The 14,576-nt window shown below is 36.8% G+C and overlaps 1 protein-coding gene across 2 annotated transcripts in view; it reads left to right on the forward strand.

Moving 5' to 3' along the window:
* Positions 1-14,576, forward strand: part of ctnna2 (catenin (cadherin-associated protein), alpha 2) — a 1,795,296-nt gene that overhangs the window by 408,979 nt on the left and 1,371,741 nt on the right. The window lies entirely within an intron of this gene.

The following is a 14,576-nucleotide window of genomic DNA, read 5'->3' on the forward strand; positions in this document are numbered from 1 at the left end:
CACATTAGATATTATGTAGTAAAAGGGTGAGAGAGGCAGTTAGTTAGTGAGTGACAAATGATGATTAGGGGGCCAGTATGAATGAAGCAGTGATCGGCAATTTGGCCAGGACATCAGTAAACCCTACTCTTTTTGAAAGATGCCCAGGGATCTTTAATGACCACAGAGAGTTGAAACCTCCAGTTTTGTTTTTCACTCAAAGGATGGTGCCATATTCACAGCATAGTGTCCCTGTCACATCACTGGGATCCATACACAGCTCACTGGATCAGTGCCCCCTGCTGGCCTCACCAACACTTCTTTCTGCAGCAACCCTAGCTTTTCGTAGTACTGGCCAGGCCTGACTGTCCCCAGAGGGGACTGGGCGGTCTCATGATCCCTACAGATTGTATTTTTTTCTCCAGCCGTCTGGAGTTTTTTTTTTTTCTGTCACCCCTGGCCATTGGCCCTTACTCTTATTCGATGTTAATTAATGTTGACTTATTTTATTTTCTTATTGTGTCTTTTATTTTTCTATTCTTTATTATGTAAAGCACTTTGAGCTACTGTTTGTATGAAAATGTACTATATAAATAAATGTTGTTGTTGTTGAACATGCTTTGCTTCAAGTGGTTGACCTGTTCTGAAGAGTAGATGGTATGACTGCTGATAATTACTGCGTTATTTACATTTCCCAGTTCCTGACATTTGACCTCTGTCTCTATATTTGATTATTGGCTTATGACTTTGATTAGATGGCCATTTCCGTTCCTTCTATATACCTTTTGGTTGTGTTAAGCAGATCACAAACTTACATTTCAGCTCCTGATCACTGTTATAGACTTAGCCTGTCAGGTGTGGCATTATGGACAGATATCGTAGTATGCAAAATTCTTCCATCACAAAAGAAAAATGTTTTTAAAGTTAGTTATCTGGGCAGTGTGAGTTTATTTGTTGTAAAAATGCTTTAAAATTGTTGTGTAATCCCACTTGTAATTGATGTTGATTCTTCGATGAACCACACTGCATGTTGTGGGAAATAATATGCAGCATCAGTTTTAATGTAAAACTGTCAATAAACCTTGAATTCAAGAACTTTTAACACCATCATGAAGAATCTTTTTTTAAAGAAAGAAGAAAGCAGCTAGCAGAGAATACACATATAACCTGCCATGCCCTCAGTTCTGAGCAGAAAACAGGCTGGTAAAGTGGGAAAAAAGCCATCTGCACAATCGGTGTAGAAAGGAACTACTATTCTTCCTTAACCCTGACCTCAACGCAGTAAAGAACACAGGATCTGCTAGCATTGTTATTTATTTACTGTATTGTTTATGGAAAAATGACAAGAAAAAGAACTGGGACATGCTCAGTACAGCTGCAGCCATGGGTGTGCATAAGTGCATAGTATGTGTTAGCAGCAAGGAAACATTTTCTTTCTTTCAACATTTACAGATTGCTTTCATTTGCTGACCTAAAAAAGAAATACTGTATGTAGAGTAAAACACAGAATATTTAAAATACAAGTACATATCAAAAGTATAATTCTAAATAAGGAAAATATAAAATTATTCTCTCTCACACATACACACACTGTGTTAAGACTCTGATTGCAGTCATTGATGCTTTGGAGGCTGCTCAATAATATAACGACCAGGTATATGAGAGATGGAGGAATAGAATTAGTCTCTTTATGCTGATTACTGGTGAGAAAACATTGCTGTTTCTGCCATGCTGTTTAGGTCTTCAGTGGTGCCACTCGCTGTCAGCTGCTTTGCCCCTTTGTAATTTCATGCTTGGATCCACCTCATTTTGTGGGTCAGAGAAAACCTGCATGCCACACTGTTTGCAGTGTCCTGCCCGAAGGGCTGTAGCGTCCTGGAGATGTGATCAAAATGACTGTGCCATCCCCCCTTCCACCCCTACCTATGGCTCACAGAGCTGTTTCAAAGCCGGCTTCTCCAGACATCACCACCCCTTTGGGCAGTTTGTATCCCCCACAGTTTCAGACTGTGAGGTCACCATAATGCTTATGTCAGAATCTCTGGAGGGTGAGGGCTGAGGATATTTAAGCTTTTCAAATGTTTTCTTTACATTATCACAAAAATGTTACAGTGGTTGTAGGTATGTTGTTATGCCTTGAGTAGGCGGTAGGCTACTACAGCAGAGTTTGCCTACACATTACTTTGCATGGATTTAGAATAGTGTTTGGATCACTGGAAACTCAAGATTTTTTTTTTAATGAATATTTTCGATCTGTAGTTGGTTGAATCCATGGATCCAGAGCTCTTGGATATGAAGAGACGACTAAATTTAACATTTTTTCTAGCCCACTATGACTATTTCTGCTGCTTATCAGTGTATATTGCTACACTGACGGTTTTTCAAAATATAAAATTAAATAAAAGTTTTGCATTTATAGGTTAAAAAAAGGTTACATATATTATTATCATTATCATTATCAAGCCCACATATTCTAGTTCTGGGCTCAAGAAGGCCAGTCTGTATCCTGGACAACACTGCGTGCAAGACAGGAACCAAACCTGGACAGACCAAAGTTTATCACATGATATAAGTTAATTTTTTATGTGGGCTGGAGGTAAGCATTGCTCAGTAAATTAAATATGTTTATTTACTGTTAATGTTTCACTGCAAAATTGGGACAGAGTAATTGTAATTTTGTAGCATTCACTTCATGGCAACCCAATGTCATCACCCTGCTTCTCCATATCCCAAATAGAGCTCACCTTTGGAGAAGGGTTAAGAACAGTTGCTGTAGTAAAAATAAAGTATGATTATAGTATATTTAGCTTTTATCTGTAAAACCTCTTGCATTTATAAGAAAAGAGAAACTAAGGGTAAAGCTCTGCCAAATTCTGTAGCACCCACATCCAGGTAATTTCATTTTCATTTCCAGAGAACTGATTGGGATTTAATAAGAGCTTCACCTCCTAGTGACACATTGCTATGCACACACTAGACCTTTGTATTGTGTGGCTGTAACTCTCTTATTGCAATGTTTTGTGCCTTTGACTGCCATGCACTTTTGCCCTCATGCAATCTGGAGCAGACTATGCACCATTATAATATTAAAAACTCGACCAGCTTACAGTATATAAGCTTGCATAAACTGCATATTTCAGTTTAATCACCCAGTGTTAATTAACCATAATCTTTGTGCAGGCAGGCTGTAAAAGGGAACTGGTTTCTACCAAATCATGATTTAAAGATAAAGGAAAAAAAATATAATGCAAATAAAAGAGAAGTACATCAGTAATCAAAGTGAGTGATGCTGGATTTTGTCTGTGTTGCGAGACTTAATTAAATTACAACATTTAGTCCTAAAACTTAATTTTTGGTTGACACAAAGTGATCAGGTAGATCTCCTTCTAGCTTTTTCCCTTTGGCTACATAGGAGCAAAGGCAAATGTGAGTGGGTTGAGAGTGTTTGTGTCTTGGCAGTAAGTGTTAATGATAAACTTCAGAGGCTGGCTGTAAGTAAACAATTAGCCAACTTTGTATTTGTTCAAAGTAAATAACTGAGTGGGTTTCCCAGTAAAGAAGGAAGCCAAAGATTACTTGTTAACTTGAGTACATTGAGTGCAAGCAAGTGAGCATGGATGGTAGGAGAAGAGATAAAGAGTACATTCAAAAAGAAGGATATTTAAACAGTTAAAGCATTTATATTTACGTTGGGTTGAAAAAAGTAACAGGCAAAGAGTTTCCTAGGGAAACAGACAGGCTTAAGGGAAAGTCTAGTATGAATAAATAAGCAACTTAAAATGAGACCACAGCAGAAGGCAGAAAGCATTTTATAGTGAGACCACCTTAAAGAGATAAGTCAGGGGCTTAGAGAGAGCCAGTAAGTATTAAGCTGGTGGTGTAATTTGTCAAACACATAAATTGTATTCAGTTGTGAAAGGTCTTAACTGTTATCGAAACAAATTTTAATCATCAGGCCAGCACAATGCAAGTACTACCACATTCTGAACTCGAGAAGAGGGTAGTTAGCATGTGGTGTTGTAAAGAATGGGTGGATTTGTCCCAAATATTCTTTTGGGAGATATTGTGCACCTCCAAAATGGAGCGGGAAGATACTTAAGATCAGAGAAGTGAGTCACGTTCAGACACAAGCACAAGACAAACACTGCACATTCTCCAGGGGCATCAACCACAGAGTTTCAGGTTTCCCACCATTATCAGGACCTTGTGGAGTTGAACGGTGTTCCCAATGACTCTGCGGTGATAAGTAGGGATGGAATGTCCCAATATGTCATCTCACAACCAGTCCTCAGAAAGAGAGAAATACTTAGAGTGGGGGACTTGATCATTACCTCATCCAATAGCTGAGTTAGCTTGACTTATCCAATATTTCTGGCACAACTGTGCAAACATATAATTTCGCTCACAATGTCCAATTTCTTTTGGATATGCTGCAATATAAGAGAGGCAACATGTGAAAGTCTGTGGAGAATTGCAGGGTGTTTAGCTTCTTCTAGCATAGCAGCTTTGTTGAGTCTGCCTCCGACTCTCAGTATTCCATTTTGTATGATCGGATCCAGTTTAAAGATTTGGCTGTTCCTTTTTACACAGACATTTTTGTTTAAAGCCATTATTTCTTTTGGAAATAGCTGACTGAGGCAGATAAGCTCTGATTCAGCTTTAGCCAAGTCTTCTGAAGAAATCGGATTTGGTTTCAGTGTTAGCTTGTACATTTTCATGGGGCTCTGTGATGAACATTTTTTGTTTTTTCTGGGTTACTTTTAGATTGATTGACTTCAAGCTAAAATTACTTTCTTTTTTTAAGTGTAGCAGTATATCTTTAAACCTTAAAAACCATGCAACAGCTTTCTTTAAGCATAGCCATTCTGAAAAGTAGGTGGTGAGCTTATTTACCGGTTTAGTAATCTCTTCTACTCTTGTCATATTAACTACACAGGTTTTAATCTCTGGATCCTCTTCAGTGAGTGAATCATTCAGTTGATCTGATCTTTCTGACTACTCATGTTCTGTCTTCAGTAAGAGAATTGGGCCTTGTGATTATGTTGTGCTTTTAAGAAAGCTTTCTATACTTAATCCTCTTGACATTTGATCTGCTGGATTTAGGGTGGATGTAACATACTTCCATTATGAAGGTCATGAATCAAGCATTTTCATTTGAAATGTACTATAGCACTGTGGTACTGTCAGTCCAAAATGCATATGCTTGTAGGGGTATTTGATTTTTGACTTTTAGCATCTTATCTATTTTGACTGCTACAACAGCTGCTGTTAGCTTCAGTCTTGGAATTATGACATGCTTCCATGGTACCACTTTTGATTTCCTCAATAAGAATGAACAATATTTTTTGCCTTTTTCATGAAGAAGAGAAAATATGTAACACTGCCGTATCCATCCATTTGCTCATACAGTCATACTTTCAAATGTTCAAATGGTCAGAAAACCGTATGCCAATTTGCTATTTGTACACTGGTGTAACAGTCCATGCTAGCAATAAGACTATTTATTAATTAACTTAACACTCTGTTATACAAATATGCAAGCAGGTCCTCCAACCTGCAGGGAAAATTGGTGGCACGATTGGCACTCCAGCCACTTAGAAAGAAAAAAAAAGTCACACTGTTGCAGTGTGGTGTTGAGGTGTCACCCGTTGCACGGCTACATTCGGGTCCCAATCCTGGTGGTTTGTTGTGTGGTGGGTGTGGCAACGCACTGTAATCAGCACATGCTCCCAACCTCTCCTTTTTATACAGATATAGTAAAGAAAGTCCTATTTCATCACAAATTATAGGGGGTAAAAGACTATACCTTATTCTAAGTAACTATAAGAGACTGATATTCTGTTATTGAAATTAACCAATTCTAAAACATTAAACATTCTAAGATTGGCTCTTAATGCAGAAAAAAGTTTAAATTTCCGAGGTTTTTTTGTAAATAATATTGAATAGGCAAGTTTAGTGGGTGCTGTTATAGTCATGGGGGACTTGCCTACCCAGATGTTAACTGAGCTACCCTTACAAATAGCAGAGGCCAAGAGCAGGAGTTTTTAGATGTAACCAGTGACTATTTTATAACACAGTATGTTTAACACTAGAATCCCTGAAGCCTATGAAAAAACTTGTAATCCCGGCCCACCTTACATTCCTTCACACCTCTACCATCAGTGTCTTTTGTTATGTAAATGTGTTGATCAGCACAAGCAGCAAGCAAACTACTGTCCCATCCCGTCACCAACGGAGCTCAACTCATGGAAAAAGCTCTACTAGCTCAAGCCTTTTTTTATCTCGGTGTGATATGTCTGGAGTTGTATAGGGTAAATAATATATCGTTATTTGGAACGCATGCATTTCATGTGTGTTTCATGTCAACAGCAATCTATGTAAGTGTAGGATGACAGGAATTGCAAGAAATGTTGAACACATACCTAAAACACAATTTTTTTTCATGTTTTAGTACTAACAACAAAATTTTGACATGAAGTGAATAAGGTGTCCAAATATCAAATAAACATTTTCATAAAAGGTACACATAAAACAAAACAAGTGCACTTTTATTCAAGTATATAACCAAAGAAAAAGAAATCGGGTTATGGTAGCTTGCTGACATGACCGCTTTAATGGTACAGCGGTAAGAACTGCTGACTCATAATCAAGAGGTTGTGGGTTTGATCCTGGCCGCTTCCCAGAATTAACGTTTTGAGTGGTGAGCTGCTGTTATTGTTACTATCATACAATAAAAACATACATTTGAACTGAGTCTGCAACAGCTGGTGTAAATTTATGGTACTTGTAAAGGATAGCATTTTTTTTTTATTCAGTTCTATTCTCTTAGTCGCCTTCACGCACCCCCCGATCTGACACTGCTGTTTTTAAATTAACACTTGTTATAGCAGAGGTGATCTCAGATGAGGATGAGCAAAGCATGCTGAGCTCACCAAAGTATTGTGCGACGTTTTGTTTTTGTATGTTTTGTGATGGTCTTTATATAAAAAAAAAAAATATTTATATGTTACTTATATAAAAGCCACTTCAAATGTTATTTACCTTGATTTATTTATCTATCTTCCTGCAGCAAAAAGTCACAAGTAGACTGTAGAGCTTCCTGTTTTTATATATAGTGTTTTATATGGTATACCAGTATGTATAATGCCACTAAAAGTGTGGCTGAAGCTGTAGACTCTTCATTACGTGAGCTACTCTCAACAGTAGTGTTTAGATCTGACGGTGTATGTGCCCAAAAAAAGAAGTCTGACTGCATTCTCATACCATTGCTCACGTAGTGAAGTATCAGCATGGCAGTATCAGATCTTCATTATACTACTCCTTTGCACACAAAAAAGATTTAATATGAAGTCCCATTCCTGTAAATTTACCTGATCAGAATTAGAGGAGCTAAAGGCAGTTTAAAACCTTTGATCTTGGTACAAAATTGTGGGAAAAACCATAGACATGTTTGTAAAAAGGACATTTCCAGGGATTTCTAGGAATATGTAAATGACATGTTACTTAGGAGTATAGAGATTGTTTTTGCACTATATTCAATCTTTTATCAGGCACTTACCATCTTTATTAGTTGGTGTAGTCACATATATCTTTCAAAATTTTTAGAATGTGCCATGAGAATGCAGTTATCTAAGCAGACATAGAGAAATAGTCCTTCTCGATTTTTCAAAGTCTAAACATAAACAAAGTACAAACCAAATAAAGAAACAACAAATCCCATAAGAGTGCAGGTTTTTCATTAGAAACAGACTCAAAATTAAATATGCCCAATGTAAGGGCACACGGCTAATTTCTGTTACTTTAAAACTTGAAAACGTTTTTTCAGAGCAGAGCAGCAAAATCATTTTTTCTCATTTATGCAGCTTTCCTTTGAAGACCTGATGACCAAAGCACATAGTTCATTTCATTAGAAAGGCGTTGCATAAGCCAATTGCCAAGGTCAGAGGAGATTCTTCGCAGCCTTAACACACACTCTCTATTGATCTTATGTGACAGGCTACAGTGGTATTGCTTTTTAAAAGAGAAAGCAGAGGCTATAAATTAACTTTGACAACTGGTATGGTCATCTGAATGAAAGGTCAGGTTTTTCCTTTTTTTGCTGGGCTTTGGCTCAGCCTTCAATAATCTCTAATAAAATTTCATTTGGTAGATTGAGAAGTACCAAAAACATTGGGAAACTAAGCATTTGAGTTGGTCATCCATTGTTCCAGATGCCTCTGTTCCTTTCAGACTTATGTGCCATTATTCTTGTTTTAAAATTTCCAGATGGTTAAATTATTTTTAGTATACTGTAAGTAACTGAAGGAATGTGTCTTTATAATGCCTGCTGTAAAATGGCTTATAATCAAAATAAAATTAAAGACAACATCATTTGTTGGGAAGAAAAAACAAATATTGCTGTTTAGTCTACTGAGCAGCAATGCTTTTACACTTATTGAATGCCAAAGTATAAAGCTTCCCATTCTACATACAGGACATAGTAAAACTATCATTTTATTTGGCTCGAAAATTAAAGATTACTCTTCTTTAAACAGTAAAATAAGAGTAACAAAAAAGTTTTTTTTTTAAATTGTGCTCCTAAATTGGGAGTTCTTTCAATTTTACTATATGGTCTGGTTTTACAAAGTGGTTTGGGGTGATATGTCATATTAAAAGCAATGTGCTAGAAAGTTTTTGGATTAAGGAAATGTTCTTAAAAATGCCTGTTTCTTACTATTATTTCCAAATTAACTTAACAAGAGTGTCTAAAAGGTCTGATGAAATCCTGATGGCTACTTGTTGGGAAAAGTAGCTTAGGGTGATTCTTTAGGTGCCATGGATTATCTGAGCTGTGGAGGTACCTTGTTAAAATGAAGTAGCCAATCATCAAGAATTACAGAAAGTAAAATAAATAAACCTCTGACCCAATAATGCCAAACATAGTCACAGGTTCAAATAATGGATACTTAATCCACCTATCACTTTATACAAATAAGCACAGCCAATAATCGCACAAAGCCATGAAACTCTTTCCTTTCCTTTCACCTCCAATTGAATGTTGCCCACTGCCTTACCTCAGGGAGTTAGAATTCTTTTGTGATGGACCCAAAACAGCTTCTGGTGAATATGGCATGATTTCTGGGTTGTTTGAGAACCAGGACAGTCCTCCCCCAACAGCTCCAAGTTATGGTACCCAAGGACCCTGAAAGGGTTGCACTTCCAGACTCCAGTTCCCATGAACCCCTGCAAGTGTGCAAGCTGGGACGCCTCTAGTAGACCACTGCCACCTAATGTATGGGGGATGGAACTGCTCCTGGCCTCTTGCTTCTGCTCATTCAGTGGTCATGCTGTCATCCAGCCTGGATGCCCTTCTGTCCTCTGTTTCGCTCACTATATATATATATATATATATATATATATATATATATATATATATATATATATATATATATATATATATATATATATATATATATATATATATATATATATATATATATATATATATATAGTGTGGTGTAAAAAAAGATAACGCAGAAGTTTAGCATGCAAAGAACTTAAGCCAATGCCACATTACACACCTTCTAGTCAAAGAGATTACATGACTAAAAATCACAGGGTATGTCAAATCCACCTAATGCCACTTTTCTGATATCCAGTGATGTGCAGCCCAATAGAGCAGGACCCCATGAAAAGGCTTTACAGATATGAGTTCAACCACAGTCTCTGTCCATATTTTTGTTTTCCATTCAGTTGAGGTACACAAAACACAAGACATCAATCAGATAGACAAGCCTCTCTTGTTTGTCATGTCCAAAACACCTGCGTTACTTATTCCTTGTTGCTACAATATATATGTACATCATGTTCCGGCTGAGCACTCATTGGTTGTCCTCTCTCATACACACACTTGCCCACCCCTGTAAATTAAGACAAAATCACAGAATGGTTGGAACGAGTCAATGGAAAAGTCATTATGTGACTGGCCATAACAGAAGCATGCCTTGACGGCTTCCAATTCTCTAAGATTATGTAAATAAAGTCTACAACAGAAAATCTCTGAGAAAGTTGCATAATACAACCTGGCCCAGATGCCACAAATGATTCATTTGCAACACAGTTAATTTTTAAAAGAATTAAATGCAGGTATAGTACTTTAAATGAAAAGATCAAAAAAATTATTTTTCAGGCACAATTCAAACATTGTGATTAAATGATCTTCTTAAAGAGTCATGGGGAAATAATTTCATAGAATATCAGTAACAAAGCTAAGCCATGCACAGAAAGCTAAGGTGTCTAACTGATTTAAGCAGAACAAGGTATTTCCCAAAGGGGATAATAAAGCCAATGTGGTAAAGTCAGTGAAAGGGATGATGAAGTCATTGTGTTTTGAACAAATTTGAATTCTGAGAACATCATTTTGTGCTGCAGTTTAATACCTTGCATGTGAAGACCATCGAGTAGATCCAGTTCAGGGTCACAGAGTGCTAGAGCATGTCATGAGAGCATCAGGCACAAGGTATAATAGAGTCGCAGACCATTCCAGGGCACATTCACATAATCAACCATTGACTCAAACAATGCACTTTTGAGATATTAATTGACCTCATAGTGTAAAATCTATCAGTAGAGAAATAAAATAATATTGTAGATAGGTAATGAATACATGCTAACAATTTATACACTGGTCCCAATCCTGACAACAAAACTTAATGTTGTTTCTGTGTAATCCTAATCCTGGAGCTCATCCAGTCTTCAGTAGGCAGGGCAGGATCTGGGGACCGTGATTCCCAAGCAATATGAACTCAGTGCAGCTGCACCATTTCCGTAATGAGATGCATCTCGACTGGGAGAGCAGGATACTCATTGCAAAATCTTAAAAGAATGTATTCTAACCTCTATTGTCTATGCCTTTGCAACTTTGAACCTCCTATGAGTATCCTGGTCTTTGTTTTTCTCCCATCTTAAAGTGGCATTAGGAACCTATTAGTATGCTGCAAATATTCTACTGCTTAGGTACTGTGTGCAGTTTATCATCTTCAGCAAGACGTTTATTGTCTCATGTAGGATGAAATTTGGAAGCCCAAATCTTTGACATTTGTGTCTTGATCTCTGTGCCAAGTGTTTCTAATTTGCCCTCACTTACACTACCCTTGTGGGTTCCAAGTTATTGGTTGTCTTGTCTTTTTCTTTCTCAGGGTATAAGAAAGCCAACCCCATCTCCTCATCAGGATCTCCCCCTCTATGGGGTACTGCTAGGCGTTCTGCCACAACTTCACACTGCCGATGGTCTTTTCCCAGTAAATCCACAGAATGTAGTGTAGACAGTAATTGATGAAGGTCTGGGTTTTCCTTAAAGTAGCCTTTGTTTTTTTTTTCATGTCTGTGCTCTATATAACACCACAGACTTCTACTAAGGGTCCTCCCTGAAGCCAGACTTGCTCTTCACAGTCAGTATTGATCTTCAGCAGCTTGTTTTTCCCTTGTGGATGTTAAACCCCACCTGGGCTGAAATAGATATGTTGGGACAGGTTATGGGACAGAAGTGCAATATTGTCAGAAGAGTCCGAGTCATCAAGCTGACTCCATCATGTCCAGTAGATACCATTTTTCACGTGTCACTATCTTAATTATCCAGTCAATGGCAAGCAAAATCAAAAACTGTGATAGAAAGCACTACTGTGCTACTCCTCTCCTGATCTTGAAACTCTCTGTCTGGCATCTTCCATGTACAACTAACTGAACAAAATTTCTGATCAGGTTCATGATCTTTTGGGGGACCCTAAATTGACGAAGAAGCTTCTACAACATGTCTCCATCTAGACTGCCAAATGCTCTGTCTAATAATCTACAAATCATACATAGAGCGAGGAGTTCCACTTGATTGATTATTTGACAATAATCTGCACAGTGGCAATTTACTCTGTTTAATACCTAATATTTTTTATTATTTTTTTTCTAGAGTATCTATTGTAATTGTTACAGTTGTGATCAATTAGATTTTTAATTATTTTTATTGCTATTTTTTATTCAGGCTATTTGCTTGTTTAGGTTTAGTCAACCTTTTTTCACTTTTGTTTACTGCATGTCTGATCTGGATAAGGGGGTTAGTAAATCAATTAGTGGAGTTCTTTCCATATTATTATATAAATTATATTAAAAAAGTGAATATAAGGATCATTTAAAATAAAATAATCTATTCTAATAAACATAATATGCAATAGGAGTTGAGATTCTGTTCATTTAAAAAATATTTTGTAGTTCAAATAATCTTAAACATCTTCAATCACTGAACAACACATTCTAAACTTTAAATCAGGTTCATTCATCTGTTCAGTTTATCTGCATGCTTCTTACTCTGCGTAGTTGTGAGACTCCAAGAGTTATCTAGCCACCACTGCAATGGGCTCTGTTCTTTAAAATGGTCTCACAGAAACATGGAATTCATCAACTCAGAAAGAAATTAGGGGAACCACAATAACAAACTCCTAGAGAATCAGCTTTTGGCAGTTTATTAGTTAGAAAGGGGAGGATGCCTCAGAATCAGTAATGTAAGAACTTGGCCTTGTATATAATTAATGGCAGGATAACAGAAGATTCCCTGGCCTAAAATATATTTAACACAGCACTTGGTTATGTTATTAAAGATATGGACTAAAGGACATTTGCTGCATTTATGTTTAAAAGGACACCCATTGCCAAACGATTCTTCACAATGTAGAACCAAGTTGTCAAGCAGCTACAAATCCTGATAACTTTAAATCTGTATGTTTTATACACTAGGTACAAGTGCAGAGAGAGAAAAACTAAGTACATTTTCTGTCCAGTTGAAAACAAAAGTATCTACATAATCTTCATGAAATTTTAAATTTAAGTTTAGATCAAATTTCTTTATAATTTCTGTTAAACAGGCTTTAAAACTGTTGCTGTATGTACCGTTTAGTGTTATGGGGAGCTGACAGAGCCTATTGTGGCTTCTACACTACACAAAACTCAAAATTGGATCACACAACATACTCAAACTTACTTTTAACAGACAAATTTGTGTCTGTCATTCAACCTAACAAACGTGTTTGGGGGAAACCCAGAGCATCACCTAAAAAATAAAAGATGGATACTGGGAAAATGTGCAGATTAGATATACAAGGACCAGACCAAAAGTAAGTATTATAGGACAACCGTATTTATCCAGATCCAACATTGTTTAATAAAAAAAGAAAACTGAAAAACTCTAAGCTCTGGAGCTTACAGAGCCAACAATATCATCACTGCCATTTCCATACATTTATACATCTGGAACGAACAGCTAATAATATTCAGAGATGAAATCTGAAACAAAATGTAGGCCTCACATCTGTGTGAGCTGTAACCTTGGATAGCTCTTCTGTAGCATTTCAGCTCTTGAATACCTGCCCAGGAGTATACTCCCAAACAGTCATGTCCAACTCTGTTTTCATAGTAAACATCCAGCCAATTCTTAATTCATAGCAACATGAACACAATGAGCATTTCTGATTCATTTCTGTAGAGAGAAGATATATGAACTACTGACTGTCTTATAATTACAAAATTATGACACTCTCATCCCATTAGACTCTTCTCAATGACAAGATTCAGAAACTTTGCTATTTGATAAAAATCAACAGAACAAAAATGAAACATCAAACATAATTAAATGAAAACAAATTGCATATCTCTATGTGTTGCTCTGTGTTTTAAAAATGTAAAACATTGAAATGGGTTACTCTAAAGAAGCACAATTCCCTAGTACAGATAATACAAAAGTGATTTGCTTATTTGCTAAGTCAACCTAATTTCATGGCCAGTACAAGGCAGGGCATTACTGTAAATGTGAAGCCAATTCATTGCACAGCATCTCTTTGACAGGAATGAAACTGTAGACCAAGGCTTCCCAAAGTGGACGATATTGGCCCCCTGGGGTCGATTTGAACTTTCTAGGGGTCGATAGTTTCAATAAAAAAATTTGGGGGTCGACGACAGCAAAAATGGACCCCCTTACTACTGCTATTTGTTTATTACTTCAAAATATCTATGATTCCAATAGGTACCTAATTATGAAGCAAAATAATTCAAAAAAACACTTTTTTGATAAAAACACATTACATACCAAACTTATGAACGAAAAGGTAAAATGTGTCATTAAAAGAGTCACACGTAAGAATGCATGAAAATACGTGTAGCACAAACATGTCTGTGCATTGTCTTAATGAACTTATCAAAGCAAGTGTGGACATGAAAAACCGTTGCATGTGACTAGGGGGTCGATGGTTTTAAAAGTTTTTGGTAAAGGGGTCTGCGGCAAAAAAAAGTTTGGGAACTCCTGCTGTAGACCATAAAACAAAATCCTAAGAGATTAAAGAAAAACAAAGGTTTCAAAGGGCAAAGGTCGACCCAGGATTCCAATTGCCAAAGCCCAGTATGCAATAATAAATTAACATGATAAAACCATATAGGGTCAGCTGCAGTGTACCTGAGATAGTTCCCTACTATTAGTTGATTAAGACCAGACTATATAGTATGATACTAACAGGGGATGACCCTGGGGTATAAGTGTTGTCTTAGCAGACCAAGATCAGTACCAATTTTAACTAATAAAC

Source organism: Polypterus senegalus, chromosome 4, assembly GCF_016835505.1.
Source record: "Polypterus senegalus isolate Bchr_013 chromosome 4, ASM1683550v1, whole genome shotgun sequence".
Taxonomy (NCBI): Eukaryota; Metazoa; Chordata; class Cladistia; order Polypteriformes; family Polypteridae; genus Polypterus; species Polypterus senegalus.